The sequence below is a fragment of the Rutidosis leptorrhynchoides genome, chromosome 3, assembly GCF_046630445.1.
Source record: "Rutidosis leptorrhynchoides isolate AG116_Rl617_1_P2 chromosome 3, CSIRO_AGI_Rlap_v1, whole genome shotgun sequence".
Taxonomy (NCBI): Eukaryota; Viridiplantae; Streptophyta; class Magnoliopsida; order Asterales; family Asteraceae; genus Rutidosis; species Rutidosis leptorrhynchoides.
Window position 1 is genome coordinate 330,219,016 of NC_092335.1, and position 26,725 is coordinate 330,245,740.

At 33.8% G+C, this 26,725-nt stretch overlaps 1 long non-coding RNA gene across 11 annotated transcripts; it reads right to left on the reverse strand.

Moving 5' to 3' along the window:
• Window positions 1-5,700: 5,700 nt before the first annotated feature.
• Window positions 5,701-11,155, reverse strand: LOC139897511 (uncharacterized). 11 transcript variants are annotated; one of them, XR_011776622.1, is made up of 9 exons: window positions 11,024-11,132; window positions 10,747-10,875; window positions 10,467-10,595; window positions 10,315-10,352; window positions 9,890-10,228; window positions 9,689-9,815; window positions 8,675-8,775; window positions 6,349-6,498; window positions 5,701-6,013 (listed from the first exon to the last, which is right to left on the reverse strand). It is a non-coding gene; the product is annotated as an uncharacterized lncRNA (long non-coding RNA). The 11 variants fall into 11 exon arrangements; XR_011776620.1 differs by having other exon boundaries at window positions 10,315-10,402; XR_011776619.1 differs by having other exon boundaries at window positions 9,890-10,033; window positions 10,119-10,228; window positions 10,315-10,595.
• Between the last annotated feature and the right edge of the window lie 15,570 nt (window positions 11,156-26,725).

A 26,725-nucleotide genomic window follows, 5' to 3' on the forward strand; every position in this document is an offset into this window, starting at 1 on the left:
ACTGACTTGTTCAAACATATCTTAAGAGATCCTATTCTAACACGGTGTACCATTGCCAATTACCTCGGATCAAAATACTCGTATCGCTTCTAGTTTTGCAAGAAACCTTGGAAACCCACTTGGACATACGTACCGCGTATCTCCCACAACCGACGAACCGAGCAAACGTACGATTCAATCTTGGAAAGACATGTTACAGACTGGTATTGTCACCTTTAGTAGTTCCTTTTACGACGATAGCTATCACTCGTATATTAACGCAGCACTCCCGAAACCCTATATGACCGCTAATGTCATACCCCTGTTCATTTAACCAAAGCATGCGGCAAGCAAATCGCCGAATCTGAACTCCATCAAGAAACAACAATTGAGATCGTTCAAGTCCGAGGAAAGCTAGAGACAACCCATGGTCTCCAGAAGAGTTATACCAAACTTAGATGAAAACCTCACAAATCCCAGTGTGTAATCGCGTAATATTGAGAAACCGCACCTTGGAAAGGTGAAATCCATTTTAGGAAATCGAGAAAGGCTATATCTGCAATATTGAACCTTTTGAAACCTTGGGGCGTATTGGAACCGCTTCCTACCGTTTAGAACTTCCGATGCAATTAAGTTTCCGTTTACCCTACTTTTCGTGTAACAAACTTAGAAACGTGTCTTGCGGAACAGGAACGTGCAATCCTGCTAGATACATCAACTATTGATGACAAACTTCTCTTCATAGGGGAAAACCAGTTGAAACTGGGGATCGTAAAACCAAACCTTAATACAACGTAAAACCCTGACTATCCAAATTCATGAGAACACTCAAGGACGTACTTTCACTTATTCATAGCATTGACAACGTAAAGTCTCGAGTAGGAGATATCGACTACTACTTTCAACTAAATTTCGGGACGAAATTTCTTTTGAGGTGTGGATAATGTAACATCCCGCATTTTTCCGTTAAATTATTTTAACGCCAGTCTTTTTCTTTTTAAATAATACCCTTCGTATCTAAATTCGTATCCTTTGTTATGTAACATTTTAAATATTTTCGTTATCGGATTTTAATATCTCCCGTACTCCCGTGTAACTTGAAATAATTCGTTCGGTTATTTTCCGCACCCGATTCAAAGTTGAGGGACCAAACTTGCCAAAGTATCAAACTTTTGACTAGGTCAAAGAGTCAACCTCCTTCATCCCTTTCATTCATCCTCCCTTTTCCATTTTTGATACTTTCAAACTCTCTCATTTCTCAAACATAAAATCATCATCCAAATCTCACCAAGGAAGTAAACATCAAAACAAACTACATATTCTTGATCCTCTCATCATCCTCTTCGATTTGATGCTAACTACTTCGATTTTGGGTAACATTTCTAAAACACTAGATTTCTTTAAATTCGTGTTCTTGACTTATAAGGTTGTTAATTAGTGTCTATGGCTCATTGTGACGTCGTGTATGTAATTTGTATGCCCGATTCGTTGTTTTTGGTGTAACTAGTTCAATATGAAAATTTCTTGCTAAATCCTTGATTTTGGATGATCAAATGTTGTTAGATTGTTAAAGTGCATGTTTTAAAAGTGTTACTAGTATCTTTAGCTTCGTTTTGATGTATAGGTTGATTAAGGAAACATCAAACTCATGACTATTGATTTTTTTGTGAATTTTCGTTAGAGTTTGATAGACTTTAAATGAACTTTTGATGATTTGAATGCCATGAAATGTTGTTAGTAAGTATTTAGTTGTATTACATGTTTCATTACCTTCAAAACGGCATATCATATGTATAAATTGGATTCCCGAAACTTAAATTGCAATTGATGAACTTGAAACCTTGATTTGGAACGTTTAACGAACTTTCGACGAGGTTTTTGTTGTCTTAAATGATGATTTTGATTTATGATATGTGGTTAGTTGTATTCCTTGTCGAAATAGCTTTCCGATGATATAAAATACATGTTCTAATTGTTTGCGGATCATAAATTGTGATTGTTTGAAGTTTGGGTCGTGCACTTGAGAAATTCAGCAAACAGGGCCTGGAAGGCAATTGGGACGCCGTCCTGATATTTGGGACGCCGTCCCACTCTTCATATTGGGACGCCGTCTTGATATTTGGGACGCCGTCCCACTCTTCATATTGGGACGCCGTCTTGATATTTGGGACGCCGTCCCACTCTTCATATCAGGACACCGTCCTGATTTTTGGGACACCGTCCTGATACACTAAAATGGGCTGTTTGCTTTGATCTTTTGACGTAAAATGTTTACTATGCTACGGACCTCCGATTAACATGAAACTTGGCTAACATGCTCATATATGATTATATAACTTAGAAAAATTGTCGGATACCCAACCCGACCCCGTTGACTTTTCCGTTGACTTTGACCCGACCAAGTTTGACTTTTTGTCAAACTTAACCAAATACTTATGCAACCTTTCTAACATGATTATTTACTTGTATCTTGCATGAAACTTGACTAGTTGATTCACATGTTAATATAATCGAGTCGTAACGAGCCATAGGACTAATTGAACATCTTTGACCGTTTGTGTTTACCGTTATTGATATAACCTATATGTTTAGGTCAAGACTAGCCTTGTCTTTGCACGCGTTTACTTGTTGAAGTACTTTTATAACTCTCGCACTCAAGGTGAGATCATAGTCCCACTTTTACTCTTTTTGAACTTATATTTGGGATGAGAAAACATAAACGATTCTTTTGAACTAAGTGAACACAAGAACGGGAAAACAAACATTCTACATACGAGTTTAGAACAAAAATCCTCAATTCGATTATCATTAGTTACACTTGACGGGTGTAAGCGAGAACTTATGTTATATGGCCATATGGGTTGACAACCCTCATCTCTGACGGTTCGCTACCGTCTACGGATGAAATATATTTTCGAGAATCAGTGTTTGTTCTAGCACTATGGATGGGGTATACAATGGATGGAATGTTAAGCTTTGATAATTGGGTGCTCGTGAATATTAACTTTTAGAATGTATTACTATTATTTCAACTTTGCAAACCTTGTGGTTCGACTTACTTACTTTTACTCACTTACTTACTTAAACCTATGATTTCACCAACGTTTTTTGTTGACAGATTTCTATGTTTTTCTCAGGTCTTACACGATATGTGAAACATGCTTCCGCTCATTATTTGATACTTGCATTGGATGTCGAGTATACGTGCATTTCATGGAGCGTCTTTTGACTTTACTTTAAACCGTGTCGCCTAGATTTCATTCGTATTATAACGTTGTAACTTAACTATTGGTTGAACAATTCTTGTAAACTTTGAAACAATCTTTATTTTGAAATGAAGGCGACATATTTTGGTCAAAAGTTATCTAAAAGACTTATAATCAGGTAATGGGACCCACGTAGCCGACGCCGTCACTTGACGATTTGTCGGGGTCGCTACAAAACTAAGGTATTTACTGTTCATATTCATAAATAATGACTCGATCCAAGGAAATGGCAAGTTGAACCAACAAAAACGGAGTTGTATCGAAGAAACTACGGCTAAAACAAAATCGGGTATCCGAAGCTAGTTTAGCTACGAAATTATTTGGAGTAAAACTAAACTAATCATATCTTTGCTAATAAATATGATATTTTATATATATTTACTTATGATTTGATTTTATATATTTCAGGACCACCCGTAAACAACACGAGAAGATTAATTATAAGACCTCATGATTGTACGCAACACGTCATTTGACAACACGGTACTTTATGTACGCAACACGTCATTTGACAACATGGTACCATGGGTCGAGATTAATTCCGATCAATACGAATACGATGGGGTCTTTATTTATTTTATTGAGTAACTAATTGTGGACAACTAACATCGAACTGCTAACTACGGACTAATAGATATTAAAAGTATTATAAGTATATATGTAACGATTATTTGAAAATAAAATATGTTGATATATTATATATATAGTTAGGTTCGTGATATCTATCGGAGACCAAGTCGTGTTAAATATCTTCAAGGCAAAAGTGAGTATATAGTCCCACTTTTAAACTCTAAATATTTCGGGATGAGAATACATGCATTTTATGATTTACGTTATGGACACAAGTGATTAAAAATATATATTCTACGTTGAGTTGTACCACTAGCATACTTCCCTGTAACTTGGTAACTACTATTTACATGCGGTATTGTAAACGCGAATCCTGTTGATAGATCTATCGGGCCTGACAACCCCAACCGGACTGGACGACCAATATTCAACGGTTGCACAGTACTTCGTTTCGGTGACTACACTTGGTACGGTGTAGTGAGATTCATAATAAAGGGAATATGCGACGTTGATTAAATGTTAAGTATGGTTATCAAGTGCTCAACCACTTAGAATATTTTTATTAAAACGTTTATGTATATTAATCTTGTGTATATATTTATAACGCTGCTAGCATTAAACCTATATCTCACCAACTTTATGTTGACGATTTAAGCATGTTTATTCTCAGGTGATAATTAAAAGCTTCCGCTGTATTATGCCGAATTTAATCAGGATTTGGAGTATGCATATTTGTGTCAAAAATAAAACTGCATACCGAAAGATTTGTAATGTGAAATATGTTGGAAATCGTATTGTTATTATCAAATGTAAAGTTTGTAAGACTAAGATTATCGCTAAACGATAATCATTATTATGTTGTTTAAGCCTTCGGTTATAATAAAGATTATGGTTTGTATCATAAAAACGTATGCAGATTTTAAAAATGTCACATATAGAGATCAATACCTCGCAATGACACCAATGAGTACGTGACGTTTATATTCGATATGAACGGGACGCTTCACGTGTAAACATGGTCGACTATCTCTCATGTTTTCATGGTCGACTATCCCAAAAAAAACAACGCGGGCGACCCAAATGGTGGTCGACTACCCAAATCCATGTTGAAACAAACAAGTAGTGGTATTCTTCTATTTTCTTTACTTCTTTTTATTTTTACAAATCTCGTTGCTGGAATCCCAAAACAATTGTTTGCCACATCTTCATTAAAATAATCAAACAATTAGTAAGTCTATATATCAAGCCATATTTTATATTCATATTGTCTTATTCAAGTTTAAACCTTCAGATCATATCTATCTTCTTTTGTTATCTATATATTCATATTTATATTTATATGTGTGTCGCAACCTTTCTGCTTCTTTATTATTTCGGCAATTGCGCAAGATTCTATACCTACCATTCTTAAAAATTAGAAGCAACCAGTAACCCCTCATATACGTTTTAAATGTATCTTCTTAGTTGAACTATGAAGTTTTAATCGGTAGTCGACCATGTATTGTGTCGCCCGCGTTGTTTCTTGTTGGGGTAGTCGACCATGAAAAAATGAGTTAGTCGACCATGTTTACACAGTAGTCGATCGAAAACTCAATGAAGCTTGGTCGACCACCTTGAAAAATGAGGTGGTCGATCAAGGTATATGGTGGTCGACCAAAAGTTTGGTCTACCCAATGGTGTATATTGGCATTTTTTTTTAAAAAGTGCATTCTCTTTTAAAACTTAAAAAAAGTGTATTTTGGGCAATTCCCCTTATACGTATAGTTATACCCCACGATTTCACGGGATTTTAAAATAAAAGATTGTGAAAGTATAATCATTGGCATATAAAAAAAGATAAATATGGTGGAATATAATTGATAAGTTATATTATAAAACAACTTGTAGAGTATCAAATAATTAAGTAACACGAACCTCAATACAATTGTTGAATCCGTAGCAAGAATCAAAACAAAGAAAATCTCACTTTCATCTTACCTATAAATTAGCTTCTTGTACAACACTTTCATCTTTGTAATAAAGAATATATCACATAGGTGCTTGAAGTAATGGCTCCATTTACACAACATAAAACAAAAAGTTGTTTAGCATTATCAAGTGATCTCTTTTAGGCTCTCTTTATTCCTTTACACGAGGCGTGCGTTGAAAGCTAAATTAACATATTCAAATCGAGACCGTAGCATCCCTAGTGTCCGAATCTAAGGATCAAATATGAAATAATGAACGATTAAAAAAAAAAATAGTGCTACCTGGAATTCAGGTCCAAATGGGTTAAAATCAAACAAATTAAATTACAAGGGAACATGTCGGAAGTCATCCCGAGTATATTTCTACCGCACAAAACCTTCTAATGTATTACATTAGAAACATAAGGGTAGTCCTGAGAACATGTAACTTTTTGTGATTGTACGTATACCACTAAATTGTACACAAACTATTACGGGTCATCCTGACCCAACGTGTTTTGACCCGTGCTTGACCCAATATTTTGTCGGTTCTAGTAATCATCAAAAGAGTGTTTTTTTTAAGATACCTTTTTACGATTCCTTCATCCAAAGAATAGAATAGCTGATCTAAGTCCAATCATGATAACTGAGAACTTAGGAGCAGAAGGAAAGCCTGAATTTGATCTTCTAACTTTTATAGGTGCATAGTTGCGACATTCTGTAAAAGGCACATCATTCTGCATATAAAACACGTACAATTACAACTTAATGAAAAACATCAGAGTAGAAACTCCATTTTAGTTTCAGTCAGCAAGCCAGTGTAAGTGCATTCTCATAAATTCTATTCTTATGAGTATATTTAAAATATAATTTATAGTTTCTCTAATCTCACGTATGTGACTGAGGACCAGAAGAGGCTGCATATAAAAACATACTCTATAATTCAACATTTACAATGAAAAGACTTGCATATTAAACATTAGTTTATAAAATTTATATTCGGATGCAGATTGAAATAAGTACCAATAGCTGCTTCAAAAAGAGTGTAAAGAGTGACTATAGACATTTAACTATCTGCTATCAGCATATGTGTACTCTAAAATAGACTCGTTACTTTTTCATAGCAAACTATCATCTCTAAATCGGTCAATACCTACAACTTGTTATCTACAAAAAAGTTGCATCAGAAGATTAAAACTAAAAAAGCGTTTCGATTTAATAGAATTTGGAACTTAAATTTTGTAGGAGCAGTTACATCCGAGATCTTTGACCAATATTACAGTTACCAAGTGCCAAATAGCATCGTGATATTTTATCAAAATTGTTGTATCAAGTTGCATCAGTTTACTTTGACCAGGGATAATCAAGTAATAATCACTAACTAAGACCTGAACAATTAAGATATTGATGTAAATATAATATTAAATGTTAATAACATAAAGAATCAGAAAATTCATTTGGTTATTTGGACACTTGACCCGTTTAGTGTCCAATTGGGAAATGGTATGTGAACATGTCACATATGTCGCAAATCACGGCACAAGTCGGAAATTTTATTCACAGACGTGATGTTGACTTCAGATCATCAAATTTGAGCAAATGGGTCAAAATCGACCCTTATGACCCAAAAGATTTTCTACATTAAACAAGATAAGTTCAAATCACGTTTTCATCACACCAAAACGTACATATTTACTCAAATCGACATATGGTCTGTGTTCACATTGACCATTTTTCAACCCAAATTATAGATCAGTTTGTATAAATTGTCGTCACACATATTTATAGCAACTACATAGCGGTTTGTATAAATTCTAGTCACACAGTTTGTATAAAGCATAAATGAAACAATGAGTTAACTGTTGTAACCTTTTTATATGTTGAATATGGATTTCTTATTTTTTTGCTGCCACTATACATGAAGCTCTGTGTGAGGTATGCACATACCGAATCCGTTTATGAAGAAAATGAATAAAAAAAAATCAGAATTATCAAAATTCAGTGGAGCAGCAGCAAACAGGTCAACTGATTGAGTTCCGTTTGAGCTCACAGAAAAGGGTGGCATCCCAAAATTGAATCATTTTTAAAAATGACACTGATGATGCTAGTTATACAATAATGATAAATGATTTTTCCAAATTTGCAAATTTATATTTCTTTAATATTTCCATAAAAGATTTAATTTCGATTCTATAGCAAGCAACACTCTTATTAAGGAGCTTAGCAATTTGACTTTCAAACAACACAAGTGTGCAGGTACCAGTTCAGTCACTAACTTGGACTGTTGCTCGGATTCTACAATAAAAACATGACAGCACTTTTTAGTAAATTAGTGTCGTATAAAGTGTATTATTTATAACTATAAGATTAGACTCATTAAGCTCGGTCAGCTCATTATTGAATAGCCAACTCACTTTTTTGTGGTTCAAGCTTCACGATCCTCAAGTATATTCATTCGTTCAGCTCATTAAGCTCGATCAACTAATTATTAAACAACCACTAACTACTAATGCTCAACTCGTGAAAGTAACTAACAAATGAATTTTGTATAAAACTCAACCTGATATCATGTTAAAAAGTCTAACTCAAGCAACTCATTACCTTATTAAATCGTTAGGCGCACATTTATTATTTGTTTCTAATATAAAAATATGTATGGTTTAATATAAGCATAAAGATGTCCAATACTGAAATCTTACCCAAATTACACGATTTAAAAAATATATGTTTAAAAGCAAGCCAATTCGATACACTGTATTAAAGTTTGACGAAATCAAGTAAGCTAATAGGTTATGGCCGTAAGAGAGATGAATTCATAATTCATTGTTAATCAATTAGAATAGTATCATATACCTACATGTGATAGCATTCATATCCGGACTACGCATATCCAAGAAAGACACAAGTGGTTACCTTAGGGACAATTTCTCTCTGAATTGCACAGAAACAGAACAACATCTGTCAGTTTCTTTGAGCTGCAACAAAGCCTGTTGTTACCCTGCAAAATAACAACACTTCAACAAAAAATAATAACAACATTAGACCATCAGTTGAGGGAAGCTGAAAGAAGCTAATGGTCAAATTAATAACACTTCAACAATAATAACTATCAAATTATACAACATCGATAAAAATCTACAAGTAAAGTTGCAAAGGTTCTTACATTTTTAAACTTGAATCAATTTAGTCATTTGTAAACCTTCAAGGTATCCTTGAATCAATAATAATTGTGTATAATTATTATTAATATCAATTGTCGAATTTTGTATTTTAGATTAGTATATTAGATTAATTGAGTGTACTCATTTTGTATTACATATATTTGTTGTTTTTATAATTATATAGGAAAACAGGAAGATGGAAATATAGAAAAATAGTATTATAGTAAATTTTTTAACCGCGTTTTCATCATTCATTACTCACCGAGTGAAGACATCAGTGAATACTATGTGGGCACGGCACTCTTAGACTATATTTTTCATCGCAAACCCAAAAAACAATTAGAAGGTAAATGGCCGAAAAACAGAAAATGAGTCAAAATCCATACAAAAAAAAAATGAAAATAGGTCAAATCAGAAAAGGGTCAACATCCAATATGGGAACACTAAATATGCAAATGACTATAATTACATGGTTCATAAGTTGGACAATCAATATATACTTGTTTGTATAAGAAGTTGAACAATAAGAATAACCCAAAAGAGCATATTAAGGCTTTCAACATGTTTCATAGTAGTTTTAAAACTAATAGCCTAAATATACAATCCACGAACTTGATTTAATTCTTCATCCATCTAAGGTTTGCAGTAAATGGGTAGAAATTGTACAAATCAACAGATAAAAAAAGTATACCCATCGGAGAAAAAAAAAACAAAATGTGAAACTAAAGAATCATGTCCATTGTACAAAGATTGAAATTAAACTAACCTTGAGAAAGAACCCTCCATGTCATAACACAAAGAATAAATTCAATCAACAGCGTGCTCATCTTGTCTCTCCCACATTGCCTATGCCTTTTCACATCTTTCTCCAAACTAACCCTAACAGGAAATACCTATAACAAACACACATAAACACCCGAATCAAGAAATTAATCAAAACGGAAATTTGAAACCCTTACAAACTCACCTTATACCCAGCGTATATATCATGCAAAGCTAATTGAGTAAGTAAATCAAGCAAAGCTAATTAAGTAAGTAAATCATGCAAAGCAAAGATTGCGAATTTGACTTTGGATCTTGCCCAATTGACACGTTAATTTTATCCACCAACCTGCACATATCAATTATCATGAGACTCCCAAAGATTACATAATCAAGCAAGTTGTTTATCAGATCAATGAAAAATGGAAAGTTACAAGTCAAACAAACGAGAATATTTAGCCAAACCGTCCCTGCTAAAGGTTGCCCCCTCAGGATCCAGGCCTCTCTTGATAACTTATTCTGGAGTAGCCATAATACGCTTCATCTGAAGGTGAAAATTTGGATTTTTTGTCAAATAAATAACCACTAAAAGAAATACACAACACAATTGAAGTTAATGTGCCATTTTACTTCCAAAACTTGCTGTTCAACTCTTCGTCCTTCAGTGCCTTTATGATGACCACCAACATAGCAAGAATAAAGCTAGCCCTTCAGTTGGCTTCATCAAATCATGGTTACAGGTCTTTAACTTGACATTTAAGAAAAGAAACTAATTAACTTACTTTCTTTTCATCAGTAGTTCGGATCTCAGCTTCTGTTCCATCTATTTCAACACTTTCCCCGTCACTCCAAGCTACTGATGGGTTTTTCACCCATACTTGAGAGCCTAAGGTGATTTTTTCCGTAATCTTCTGCAAGTTAAGTCAGATTTTCATGAAGATAAGAAGAAGGCAACAAAATTCAGTTTAAAATTTAAATAACAAAATCAGAATCTAATCTAATTAAATCATAACGGTAATTCTGTAACTGTAATGAAATTATGTAGTCGCAAAACAACTCAACTGAAAGCATGATGCAAAATTGAATTTATAAACAATTAATTACACTCCAGTCAAGTGAAGTACACAACTTGGCGATTTGAGCTCCTCGAGTCCCTGTCGAAGCCACTGCCGGCGACGGGATTAAGAAGCTCTTCAAACATCAATTAAAAAGAAAATTAATAAAAAGGCTTTGAACATCTAATGGTGCAGATAGTTAATTAGTAATTGTCATAGCAATGCAGTAGAATCAAATAAATTTGTGTATTTGATTATTTTAGTGAACGTGAAATTATACAAACCTCAGTCAACCTAACCGGCGACAACCACGCCTTCACTTCCACATCTTCGACTCATTCGTCGGTATATATTCACCGACGTAATCGATGGATTCAATTTGTTAGTTTTTCTACAAAACCCCTAATTTTTTTAACAGCTCCCGTGTTTTTTAAGGGATGATTCACACACTGTTTTTTATCTCACACCAATTTACTTAAACTCCTCCCTAATAATAGGGTAAAAGAGTGTGTGAGGATAAAAAAAAACAGTGTGTGAGAATCATCCCTTTTTTAAAAGGGTAATTTAGGGATAAATTATATGTAAAATTGATTTATTAGCTAATTTTTAGTGGATGATTAATTCAGGGGTAATGTAATGTAATTTTCTAATCTAATAGTAATAAGAGGGTTTTGAAAATATTTATTAGCAGACTCTCTTTTAATGTATATAGTGACAGTGATAGTGATATTGATACTGATACAGTGATATAGTGATAGTGATATTAAAAAAAATAAAATAAAGTTACGGTATAAAGGAAAACTCTGAATGGGCTGAAATATTTATTCTTGGGCTTCTTTTCAAAAGAGTTAAAACGGGCTTTAACATACGTACAAATAATAATAATAAACTTCGTACAAAAAAGATAAAAAAAATAGGGAAAATTGATGAAAATACACTTTTAAGGCTTCAAACAAAATACACTTTTTTTAAAAAAAATTGCCTACTACCATTTTTACAAAGTAGTAGACAGTAACAACAAGGTAGTAGTCTAGTAGACAGTGAGAACAAAACAGTAGACAGCCAATTACAAGGTAGCTGACCGTCTACTACGTTGTTGTTACTGTCTACTACCTTGTTGTAGGTGTCGACTGATATGTATTATTGGTGTCGACACCTACAACAAAGTAGTAGACAATAACAACAAGGCAGTAGACGGTCAACTACCTTGTAATTGGCTGTCTACTGCTTTGTTCTCACTGTCTACTGTCTACTACTTTGTAAAAATGGTAGTAGACGACAGATAAAGGTAGTAGACAGAAATTCCGTCTATCGAATGGTGTAAAAAGACAAATTTTTTTTATAAAATATATTTTGTTTAAACCCTTAAAAAAAAAAGTGTATTTTGAACGATCTACCTAACAAAAAAAAAAAAAAAAAAAAAAAAACTTCGTGTCCTCCTTAATACGTAATTAAAGTTTCTAATCCGTCGCTTCCTTCTGTATCTTCTAATAAGTGCACCGCCCCCAAATTGTAGGGTTTGTATTTGTGAAATTGAATTCTTCAGTCTCTCTATGCGATTCTCTAGCATCAAACTCTAATCGATCCTTTCTTCTGTAATTTTGTACTGAAGAATCCTTATAGCTTTGTACAGGCAAATCAATCGGTCTGGATGATATCTCTATAATTCGAATTCACGATTTCAATTTGTTGATAAATCCACCACCACTACAACCGTGTTTATCAATCATATAGGTACTAATACATATACATATACGGGTTATATTACTCGATAATATATATATTCGAGTGATGCGAGGCTTCACGTAGAGGTGGCAGTGTGTGGATTGATATTCATTGCGTCCAGTGAATCAAGAGCGAGGTGAGTTCCTCTCTGTTGCTAATGATGTTAATTGCATTTGCTAACGACTTGGCTATAATTATTGAAAACGTAAAAACGGCTCGGCTCTCCAGTACGTACGTATGCACTTGTATCTATATGTTCCTCAATTTCAACCTAAATTTTATATCTGGTCTATTTGATTTGGAATTGTAGTGTATACTTCTATTGTGTCATTACCAAATCAGATTAATGCAGCGGATAGTTAAAATAATAATATTTTATTATTTTATGAACAAAATTTAACAAGGTTTAAATTTTCACTTATTTAATGAAACATGCACACGATTAATCTTTCCCAATGATCCAGTTACACCATAATAATTGTCAAAATATATAATTCACAAAGTGAGTAAACGATATACCTTTCTTGAAGAAACTGATTGAAGGAAAGAAACCTTTCTTGAAGAAACTGATTGAAGGAGAGAAACCTACGATCAAAAATATGACCGTCTCTTAAGATAGTCCACACTACACTTCAAACGACCGTCAATGGATGCTAGTCCATACCCAAGTAACAATTAATCAACCTTTGATTAATCTAATTTAAACAATACTATAGTAATACTCCGTATGTGATTTTGAGGATTTTGGAATGGAATAAAAAGTGTTTATCTCTTTCTTTTCTTTTGTATGTTTTTTCCATCTCACACTTAACTCAAAGCCACACTTATTATATTTATAGTATGGAGTATATCATATATGTAAAAACAAAATCTCATGTATGTACAAAATAAAAGATATCTTGTAGGATTTTGTTCAAGTATGTACAAAACAAAATCAAAACAAAATCTCATGTATGTACAAAACAAAAGATATCTTGTAGGATTTTGTTCAAGTATGTACAAAACAAAATCAAAACAAAATCTCATGTATGTACAAAACAAAATCTAACAAAATCTCATTAATGTACAAAACAAAAGATATCTTGTAGGATTTTGTTCAACTTGATTTATTTACTTGGGTAATATATATACATCATATATATATTTTATTTGACGTCTCGGTGTATATGTGTGTGACTCCGAAGGCTCAAATGAAGTTGGCCATATAGTTATATGTTGTACCTTGCATATTAATCCTACAGACTCCCACTTGTGCATGGCACAACACCAAATAACTATACAAACAATGGTAAGCGTCTAGCAACACGTCATTGTCCCCAAATTCACGTGAGGGTAGTTTCTCGAAACTGTTTATGGTAAGTGTTAAATGTCATTCGTCCTTTTGTTTCAGATAACTTTAGTTAAACTTGAGATATGGATCATCGGTCATTCTTATTTGTTTAACAATTTTGTTTCTCGATCTTAGAACTGAATTATATCACCAAATTAATTAAGTATCATCTTAAATACATCTGGGTGTGGCCACACAAATATCTTATTCATTCATCGAGGAGCTCAAAAAGTATCTAACTCCAAACATTTTAGAGGAACAAATCCTATATTGCATACACGTGTTTATCACGAGCTTTACATTATACCCAATAATGGCCTTTATAACAGCCTTATTCAGGACAACGTTTAACCATATCAAAGTACAATGCTACACTCATCAAGACGGGCGTGCATCTCAAGTCTAAGGACACAAAGACATAATCACTAAAAGATTCACTACTGACTATGATCCATGTAGTGACATCTCATGGTTGGGTCATTCCAATATTCATCATCAATGAATACATATGAATTTTGGTCTCTACAAGTTAACTATTTATCATCAATAAATATAACCAAAACTTCATATTAATCTTAATTCATGTTATTCCCATAACATGATTGATTATGGAGATTTTAAATAATCAACAATTACTCATGGATTAAACATGCTAATATAGGACACAGTGATATAAATGAAAATGATCATATCATCAATATATCAATTCATTATGATAAAACTGTTCAATGTTCCAAAAATATCCAAATACTAAATTACAAATTAAAAAGATCAGCAGCATAACGAAGTCCGATACTACTAGCATGATCATCATGCTTGTTGTGTGTCATGGGCTTCGTGAACGGGTCAGCCACATTATCATCTGTATGAACCTTAAGAATACTAATATCATTCCTCTCAACGACTTCTTGAATGTAGTCAAACTTTCGAAGAATGTGTCTGCTACCTTTACGTACACGTGATTCTTTCGCAAGTATAATAGCACTTGAATTATCACAGTACATTTCCATAGGGGATTCAATGCTGGGAACTACTCCGAGTTCAGCAATAAACTTCCTAATCCAGACAACTTCTTGAGCAGCTTCTGAGGCAGCAATGTATTCTGCTTCCGTTGTAGACTGTGCAACTGTGCTCTGCTTTGAGCTTCTCCAATCAACTGCCCCGCCATCCATGACAAAGACATACCCTGACTGGGATCGAGAATCATCTCGATCAGTTTGGAAACTAGCATCTGTATAGCACTTAATACTCAGCTCTTCTTCCAAACCACCATAAACCAAGGACATATCTTTTGTTCTTCGCAAATACTTAAGAATGCTCTTAACAGCAATCCAATGTTCTTCACCTGGATTCTGTTGATAACGACTCGTCAAACTCAAGGCTAACGAGACGTCAGGTCTAGTACATAACATGGCATACATAATGGATCCTATAGCCGAAGCATACGGAACACATTTCATTCGTCTTATCTCATCAGGTGCATGGTTTTAAAAAACGGTTGAGGCGTACGCCTCGAGGCGCGCCTCGGTGCGATTTTCATTTTTTGCGTTTTGGAACGGGTGCCTCACAGCTCAGATAAAATGTACGCCTCAAAATTGAAAGGCGGTTCGATTTTGGAAAGAGGCGGTTCGATAGCAGAGGCGTGCGCCTCACAGTGTTTACCAAAAAAGTAGCGCAAAATTGTGTTTAGCAAAAAAGTAGCGGCAAAATTAGGCCCCCTAAAACTAGGGCGGCAAAATTGATACTAGCTTGTTTCTGATTGTATACAAAATTGCATATAATTTCAAATTACCTTGACCTTCATTAGTGTATGTTCCTGGTAGTCGGCCTTCACGATCGATGCGGGAAGATGCTAGTCTAAATTGTCACTTGCATTCGCCATTCTTAAATCCTCAAAATTCTTTTATTTGTTTTGCAAAATTATTACTAGTATATGTTTTGTTTTAAAAATGAAAATGGTTCTCTAACCAGTTATATAGTATGTTGTAGATGTAGATGATCAAGATATATTGTGGGTTGTTGACACGTGTGGTTAAGAGTTCTAGCAATTTAGAGAAGCTGCTTGACACGTGTTGTCAACTTTGACTACACTATCAATTACTAGTATCATGTCTCAACTTTTATATTTCTATTTAATTAATATTTAATTTCAAATTTAATAACTAACAACTACGTGCCAAATAATTATTGATTGTTACTAGCCATCATTTTTCATTAATAGCATGACAAACAAAAGTTTAATTTTGTTAATTTTGATTAATAAGTAAAATAGAATAATATAAACATTCATTTTAAAGTGAGTTAATTACTTGTTAGTGTGTGATAAAAATAAGTAATTTACAGATATTTTGAAACGGTTAAAACTTGTAATGAACTTATAATTTTCTACGTATTTTTTTTTAACTCCGCCTCGAACGAACGCCTCGGTTCGCCTCGAGGCATACGCCTCGCCTCACAAAGGGAAAACGCCTCAAGGCGCGTTTTCGTTTTTTAAAACCTTGATCAGGTGTGATAGGACTTTGAGACTTGCTCAAGGTTATGCCCTTTTGCATGGGCAATGCTCCGCGCTTGGAGTTTTGCATGTTAAATCTTCGCAAGATTTTGTCAATGTATGTACTTTGACTCAAACCAATAAGCCTTTTGGATCTATTTCTATAGATCCTGATTCCTAGAATATACTTAGCTTCTCCAAGATCTTTCATGGCAAAACATTTTTCAAGCCAAGATTTGACATCTTGCAAAGTTGGAATGTCATTTCCAATAAGTAGTATGTCATCAACATACAAGATCAAGAAGACAACTTTGCTCCCACTAGCTCTAATGTAAACACAGGGCTCATCTTGGTTTTGAGAAAAACCAAACTCTTAAATTTTCTCATCAAACTTAAGATTCCAGCTCCTGGATGCTTGCTTTAATCCATAAATGGATTTTAGAAGTTTGCATACTTTAGTAGGATGCTTAGGATTCACAAACCCTTCCGGCTGAACCATATATACGTCCTCTCTTAGGTCGCCATTTAGGAAAGCGGTTTTGACATCCATTTACCATATTTCATAATTATGAAAAGCAGCTATGGCAATAAGTATCCTAATTGATTTAATGCTCGCGACTGGTGAAAAAGTTTCCTCATAATCAATTCCTTGAGTTTGAGTATAACCTTTTGCCACCAATTGAGCCTTAAAAGTGTTTACATTACCGTCCATGTCAGCCTTCTTCTTGAAGACCCATTTACTGCCCACTGTCTTGCAATCGGGTGGAAGATCAATCAAGTCCCATACTTGATTATCTTTCATGGACTGCATCTCTGCCTTCATAGCATCTCCCCATTTGTCAGATTGTGGATCTGACATGGCTTCACCATAGCTAGAGGGTTCATCATAATCCCCTAGATGAGGCTCATCTGAATTAATCAGAAGATTTAACCTCTCAGGTTGATGGGGAGTTCTACTAGATCTACGAAGTATAGGTGCAACACGTTCTGGCTCACCAACAGTGTGTTCAGCTTCAACGTGCGGTTGGCTAGTGCCTTCAGAAGGTATGTTACTTTGTGATTCTTGAATTTCTTCAAGATCTACTTTACTCCCACTAACTTCTTGTAAGAGAAGATCTCTTTCAAAGAATTCACCAAACCGAGCAGTAAACACTTTGTTTTCAGTTTGGTAGTAAAAATAGTAACCCATTGTTTCCTTTGGGTATCCCACAAAGTGACATTTGATACCTCTGGGTTCTAACTTGTTTGAAGTGTCACGTTTCACATACGCTTCACAACCCCAGACTTTCAAATAAGACAATTTAGGACTCTTTTCATGCCATAACTCATATGATGTCTTTTCTACCTTCTTGGTTGGAACCATATTGAGTATGCGTGCAGCAGACTCTAATGCATAACCCCAAAAAGACATTGGTAGAGTAGTTAGACTCATCATAGATCGAACCATATCAAGCAAAGTTCGATTCCTCCGTTCCGACACACCATTGTGCTGTGGTGTGTAAGGTGGAGTGAATTGTGAGACAATCCCACGATTCTTCAGGTGGTCTAAAAACTCTTGACTCATATATTCCCCTCCCCTATCAGAGCGAAGGGCTTTAATGATTTTTCCAAGTTGATTCTCTACTTCATTTTGAAAGATTTTGAATGTTTCAAAAACTTCATGTTTATGTTTCAGCAAGTAAACATAACCATATCTACTATAATCATCAGTAAATGTAACGAAGTATGATTCACCATTTCTAGACATAGTTCTAAAAGGGCCATACACATAAGTATGTATTAGTCCTAAAAGATCTTTAGCTCTTTCACCTAAACCGGAGAAAGGAGCCTTTGTCATCTTTCCACATAAACATGACTCACATACATCAAATGACTCAGAGCCAGTTGATTCCAAAATCCCATCCGATTGGAGTTTCGAAATGTGTTGTTGATTTATATGACCAAGACGACAATGCCATAGATAGGTATTATTTAGGTCTTTCTTGACTCGTTTGGCAGTACAGGTATATACAGAATTATTATTTGAAATCACACCATGCATATCAATTTCAAAAATACCATCACGTGGAATAGCATTAAAATAAAATACATTATTCTTAGAAACTGAAATACCAAAGTACGTAAATGTAAGTTCAAAACTAACATTTTTCAAAAGAGAAACTGAAATTACATTGCTCGTAATACTAGGAGCATAATGACTTTGTTCCAACAAAACAATAAGACCACTAGGTAGAGTAAGCTCATAGGTGCCAATAGCTTCAACAGCAGCTCGAGCTCCATTGCCCACTCTTAAGTCTAGTGTGTCTTTCTTCAGTCTCTTACTTCTTCTCATTCCCTGCATATTGTTACAGATGTGAGTACCACAACCAGTATCAAAAATCCAGGAATCACTAGAAAAAGTATATAACTGTATATGAAATATACCTGATTTGCTGGTCTGGCCAGCTTTGCCTTTTCTCAACTCAGATAGGTAGGAAGGACAATTCCTCCTCCAGTGGCCAACTTTTCCACAGTGGAAACATTCGGCGTCTTTCGCTGGGTTTTCTTTCTTGGGAGGTGGTGGAATTTTCTTCTTAGCAATTGACTTGCCTTTTCCTTTTCCCCAAGTTTTTGGCTTATTCTTTCTCACCTTACCATCCCTAATCATCAAGACACCTGGATTGAAAACCTTATATGGAATATCCTGTTCAGCAGTTTTGAGCATCGAGTGCACCTCTGCCAGAGATTTCTCCCAACCTTGCATATTGTAATTCATCACAAATTGGTGATACGATTTTGGTAGTGAAACCAAAACTGTGTTCACAGCCAAGTTAGGCGGCAAGGTAGTTCCAAGTTTTTTCAACCGGTCAATGTAGCTTTTCATTTTTAAGACATGAGAGCTCACTGATTGACCCTCCTCCATTTTGCATGTTTGAAGAAGCTTATAAGTTTCATATAACTCTTGACTAGCCTGTTTCTGAAACATATTTTTCAGCTCAGTCATCATATCATATGCTGTACGATCTTCCATTTCCTTTTGGAGGTCAGAAGTCATACTAGCAAGCATGATTAAAGCTATCTTCTCTTGCTCATCAAACAACTTCTGATAAGCATTCTTTTGAGCAGCAGTAGCTGTCTCAGGAGGAGCTTCGGGTAAGGGTTCTTCAATTTTGTTCAACTTCCCTTCATATTTGAGAACAATTCTCAGGTTGCGGTACCAATCGAGGAAGTTTGAACCATTGAGTTTCTCCTTCTCCAACAAAGAACGGAGGGTGTTTTGGTTTACGTTTTGATTGTTTGACATCTACAAAAGAACAAGGTTTAATTTTAGTATTTTCGATATAATACTTCAATAAATTAATTACTCAAGTTTTAATATATTTAAAAAAAATTAATTTACGAAAGTCTAAGATCCACATAGAGGTTCCATAACTACATCTGTTGATCAGCTAGCAGTTATAGAGTCTACTGGTAGGTAGCGAGTACCAATTGCATCACAGGTGCAACTCTTAGATCTTTATGGGACCTTGAAATATGTGTAGTCTAACAAACTACTATTATCTAATGGCATGTTTGTCCCATCCTTGCCTCGAACTCAGGTCTCACCGTGAATACGATTAAGTCGTCCAATTTGAAAACAGTGAAAATTCAGCCTAGTCTCACTCGTAACTGAAAATCCACCTCGTGGCTATAATTCAATTAGGTCTCACCGTAATCAAAAAATAACGAGGAGTGTTTGCAAGCTCATTGGATGGCATGACTTAAATTTGACGGGTATTTTGAAAATGTTTGTGTTAACGAATAATGCATGCACACAAGATTCGCTACACTATTTGTTAAAAATCATTTTAACCAATTTTATATATGTCGATCGTGTTTATGCGTCTAGTTTGTTATTTTATTTTATTAAAAAAATAACAAATACACATTGTGTATCATTTTAAAACAATTTTAAAAGATGTCGCCCATATATATTATTTGAGTTTCAAAAAAAAAATATTTAACTTTAAACTCGTTAGAGTTTAACTTTTTTAAAATCATCAATTTTAACCTTTGAAACTCGTTACTAGTTTTATTTGATGTTTTCATCAAAAACATTTAGCATATATTATAATCAACAATTAAATATAAATGCGTAAAAATAAAACTCAACCATACCATGCATCACACACACATAGCCTAGCCCAAAAATCCTATGCTCGATCCCATGAGCCGACATGGGATCAAGAGGTCAAACTATGGGTAATATCGTAGCTCCCACTTAATTCAAGAATCAAGTGAAAACTTGACAAACGCCATCGTTGTAACTTGACCTGTTCGCCATCGTCTAAGCTAAAAGCATGTTGTATTTTATCTTCAATCTTCATCTTGTTACATTTATTTAAATTTGAAAATACAACTAAACTAGTACTTTTACAAATTGAAATAAACTTAAATACAATACTATGAAAATGAAAAATAAATATAATACAACTTTGGCTTCAAAATGGCCTTTCTAATAATACAATTAATCACATGACATAATATTGTCATAATTAACAATCACAACAATCATACATACGTCGGGGCATTATGGGCTATGTGTGCAATCACAATTATAATAACTACATTATTAAAACTCAAATATGGCTTGTCCATGGTTATAATGCATGTGTATAATCATGGAATAAAACAATCAACAATTATAATAAATATCAAGCCATAACAATTAAATCTACAATTTAAAATAGTGATATTCTTTCAATCGTATTTGTGCGTCATGAGGTTAAGTCTAGATCAACCGAGTTGACTTTAAAAACCAAAAAGGTTTCGACTTTCACCAATATACCACAAAGCTAAATCTAAAGAATAGTCACACGACAATTAAGATGATGTAAAAGCGGCTCGGATACCACTGTTGGAAAATCATGTGTACTTTTATCAAATCAGATTAATGCAGCGGATAGTTAAAATAATAATCTTTTATTATTTTATGAACAAAATTTAACAAGATTTAAATTTTCACTTATTTAATGAAACATGTACACGATTAATCTTTCCCAATGATTCAGTTACACCATAATAATTGTCAAAATATATAATTCACAAAGTGAGTAAACGATATACCTTTCTTGAAGAAACTGATTGAAGGAAAGAAACCTTTCTTGAAGAAAACTGATTGAAGGAGAGAAACCTACGATCAAAAATATGACTGTCTCTTAGGATAGTCCACACTACACTTCAAACGACCGTCAATGGATGCTAGTCCATACCCAAGTAACAATTAATCAACCTTTGATTAATCTAATTTAAACAATACTATAGTAATACTCCGTATGTGATTTTGAGGATTTTGGAATGGAATAAAAAGTGTTTATCTCTTTCTTTTCTTTTGTATGTTTTTTCCATCTCACACAAACTCAAAGCCACACTTATTATATTTATAATATGGAGTATATCATATATGTAAAACAAAATCTCATGTATGTACAAAACAAAAGATATCTTGTAGGATTTTGTTCAAGTATGTACAAAACAAAATCAAAACAAAATCTCATGTATGTACAAAACAAAATCAAACAAAATCTCATGTATGTACAAAACAAAAGATATCTTGTAGGATTTTGTTCAACTTGATTTATTTACTTGGGTAATATATATACATCATATATATATTTTATTTGACGTCTCGGTGTATATGTGTGTGACCCCGAAAGCTCAAATGAAGTTGGCCATATAGTTATATGTTGTACCTTGCACATTAATCCTACAGTCATAACATCATCATTATTTCAAGTATTTGAATCATTATGTTCCTAATGTTTATGAATGTGATCTACTTTGAAGTATTTGTTGATACCTTGGATTTTCCTAAATAAGAGTGTTATTAGTAATTTGTGAAGGTACTCTCAAATACTTGTTGATTTTGATTGTTACATGAATTAATTTGTATAATTATTATTATTGCTATACGATTCTAGGTAATTCTATTTCACAGCAGGAAACAAAAGTGTGATTGACCATGAGTCTTAGGGATAGAGTTTGTAATACCTGCTGCATTGGATTGCTATATACAATTTAGGTCATAATTACTACAAGTAGCCTATTTAGTGTGTTATTTTTATGTGGTGGTGGACCGTGGATCAAATGGATGATTGAGTTGGGTGGACATGCTGACTTTTGTGTTGGTTTTAAGTTTATTTTTAAGTTGGGTCAACGTTTAATCTTCAATGCTGAACAGTTGGTCAATGTTTAATCTTCAGTGCACTCAACTCTTGGTCAATGTTTAGTCTTCAGTGTTCAACTGTTAGGTCTAATGTGGTGGTTGTATTGTGTGATTGTATAACTAAAGGTTAGAGAGAACAACTGGTTGAATGATAAGTGATGCATATTGATCTATTTTGTAATATTTTGCAGGATATGATGCAAAATTGCAGGACTTGGAAGTTTTGTTGCTTGTAATGCTCTTTCAGAGAAGATACTGGTGTTCTTCTTCTAATAAGAGTTAAAACATTCTAAGGTGTATCGTTTCACTATTAATGATGTTGCTACTAAATAAAGATTGTGGCAGGAAATCTTCACTAGTGTTGCATACCATATGACTAAGCCTCATCCTGATGGTATGTTCAAATTTTAAAGTTTACTAATCGAGGGTCTACTTTTACTCACCGGATGAAGATATCTTAACGAATTGTTGTCTGTTGTAGACTATTTTTGGGATTTCGCATGTAAATGCAACTGTGGTGGGAAAATGGTGGGGGAACTTTGAGTTAAATTGGATAAAGGAAATGCAGTGCTTTCTTGAAGCATGGTTTGTTCTTCTAGACTATTCATTCATATGTAAGTTGATGTTTTTTTCTTTTCTTAAGACATATGTTTAATGATATTTTTTATTCATAACGATTGTTTATGTTTAAATTACTCTTTATATTGATAGCATAAGACCATTTTTCTCTTTTGTCACAGGTTGTTATGTTGACTAATTATATTATTTGTTCTCATGAAGATTTTGATGTATAGCATAACCAAAAACAGAGGTTTAGCGTTTGTTGCAATGGGTTCATATGAGGAAAGCGTTGGCAGCTTTCACACATCTTCAATCATATGTAAGTTTATGTTTGGCCATGAACTATTTCTTTGCTAAATTGAAACATATGGAGTTTTATAGTTAAACTTGCTTTTTGTGAAATTGAATTGGTACGAGTTATCTCTAAATGAGGCAAAGGAAAATTAGAAAGTTAATAATCAAATACCTTTCTTCCGTATTGAAATCGTAACACGACCCTTTTTAGATAATCCTCTTAATAGGTTGTATGACTATAAAAGCTTATTTCAGGATGACAAGGGTTGTTGCTCCACATTTAAGTCCTAACAAGCAATGCCAGATTGAGTAATTATTTATTTCAACCCTTCAAATACATCTCTTTTTTATTTTTGCTCATAGGTTTGTAATTTTCATGCATCTATAGTTGTTTCAAGACTGCTAGGGGCTAGCCATCTTCCAGCTGCGCTATAGTTGCAACCGGTGCACTTAGTACATTATGAAGCAGATGAATTGGTCGAACAAGATTTGATCAAGCACAAATTAAACTTGTTCTCAATTTTTGTGGTTGAAAATTATTTAGGATTTATTTTTAAGAGGTTATTGGTGTGTTCATTGTTGTAACAAGTATGGAAAATTATAAATTATCGTATTGTTGGTACATTTAGAAATGATATGTTTTGTTTGGATATAAAAGTCGAGTTTAAATTGAATGCAAAAATATTTATAGCATAATATGAAAATTCGTATCATATTATGTCACTACGGAGAATTAACAATTGTGACTATATTTTATAGCATAATATGAAAATTCGTATCATATTATGTCACTACGGAGAATTAACAATTGTGACTATATTTTGGTCTCTAATAGAAAGAGAGTGACCACTTTTTGGTCTCTAAAATGTGACCACATTATGGTCTCTAAAATGTGACCACATTTTGGTCATTAACAAGAAAAAAGTGACCATTCTTGGGTCACAAATGGAAATTGTGAGTGACCACCGTGACCATAATTAGTTGGTCACTATAGTGACCAATTTAGTATTTTGGTCTCTAATGAAAATTTGTGACGGACCTATAGTGACGAAGAGTGACTAACTTATTTTGGTCACTAATTTGACTTGGTGACCATTTTTGTATGGTTAGTGACCAAAAAGCTCTCGTCACTAAAACTCTTTTTTCTTGTAGTGACCTTTTAGTTCGACTCGAGTTGCGATTCAACGACATCATCGTTAAACTAAACGCAATAAAATACATTGAAAACCGAACCCCCGGCGCGAAGCGAAGGTAAACAACTAGTTTGAATCAATTTATACTCTTTCTCATTTCTCAAGATTCATACTCGTTTAGTTTCAACCTCCAATCACCATTTTTTCCATCACCATTGATCAATCCTTAATTAGCGATGTCACTTAATTACGGATTGAGTGCAATAAGAATGTAATGGAGGATGGAATGTTTAATGATTATTTTGGGCCCCGATGATCGTCTTTCACTTTAACTATCAAGTGATCAACCACCCCGACCCGGTCTTGATTGTTAATTAGCTTAATTCACCTTTGCGCGGTGTAAAAATCCCTTGGGCAAGATCACAAGTGGAAATTACAAAGGCTTCGGCAAAATGGCAGAGAATCAACAACCTATAAATGAGAGGCCAAGCTCTCTATTTATAGTGTTCGAGATAACCGCGATCCGCGGATTGCTTATCCTTCCGTGAAAACTCAGCGGATTGAACCGCAGTCCCCGATTAGTGCGGAAACACAGCTGCTATGCTTATTTTTAGCAGATACTTCATGACTTTGTATTATAATCCGCATAACTCTGCTCTTGGCTTTTGGCAAATAAAATATACATATACAATGCTATGTATATGATCAAGTCCCCCCAGTTTATTATGATACATTTTCGCGAAGCCAATGCATCATGGTAAACTCTAAAAATAAAGAAGTGTTTCTTAAAATATTTCGCAAACAATATTTTATATTTTTTACCGCCCATTTATTACCGTTGTTTTTATTAAGCTCAACGCGTAATTACAACGGTAACTTTCGCCAATCTGTCTAATCAGCACGCTGTAACGGCTAGAAAATTACCGTTTACACGTTGCGGTAATTTCAACCATTTAAATGCAATGATTATCTTTTCAACTTGCTCGCCCTAATTCTTATTATAAATAGCTGGTTATTCCGCATAAAAACTTTACACCTTTCTCTCCATGTGTAATGGAGGGTGATTAAAAAAAAGAGAGGGAGAGGAGAAGGTGATGGTTTAACCGGTGGTTGACGGTGGTAGTTCGCGTAGGTTAGTGACGGGTTTGATGGTTAACGATGGGTGATCATTGATGGCTATGATGGTGGTCATTTGTGATTGTTTTCAAACGAAATTTAAGAAAGAACAAAAAAATGAGAGTGTTTGGTGGTACATGTCTCCTTCTCTCCCTCCATTACACATATACTCACATATAAATATATTAGGTAATATATAATATTTAATATTAATAATAATTAATAATTATAATAATAAATCTTGTATTAGGTGAATGATTAGAAAAAAAAACAGTAACTAGTGTACATCGAATTTTCTTCTGCCGACACTTAGATATTTTTACGTTGCGGAGTGCTATATCTTGTCCATTGATAAACAGTTGACGTATGAAAGTGTTCCTAAAAATTCCAAATTTTTAGATTATCTATGTTTAATTATTTCACTCATTAACTGTTTGAAACCTGAACAAAAAGGTTCGGTAATTATTTATTTTATGTACCAATTTATATGTACGGAGTACTAAAATTTAAACTAAAAGGATAAAAATATTTTTAACAAATCTAGAATCTTCGTAATCAATTTACACTCCAATTTTTATGTTAATCTTTCATAAACATGTATTATATCTATATCGAAACTAACGAAGCGTCAACCGAGTGTTACTGACGTTTACTAATTAAGCTCGAAATCATTTATTTTTAATATATTATCTTTCTATAAATAAACAGTTTTAAATAACAAATTTAACTACTAAAACGAATACATAATATATTCTTAAACAAATAGATTTAGTATACCTTATATATTTACAAGTAATATTTATACACATAATTATACATACTTCCTTACAGACAGTGGTTCGTGAATCGTCGGAAATGGTCGAAGTTACATGAATGTATGAAAATTGTTCAAAATTCCTGAGACTCAACTTTACAGAATTTTCTTATTATGTCAAAAATATAAATTCGTATCGAGAGTTTGGTTCAAAATTAGTCGAAATTTTCCGGGTCGTTACAGTACTTACCCGTTAAAGAAATTTCGTCCCGAAATTTGAGTGAGGCCGTCATGGCTAATAATAAAAATGTTTTCATGATGATTATGAGTTAATAATTAAAGTTTTATCACTATTCAATAATATAGATAAAACGATTCGATTATGTGAAGCGTACGAG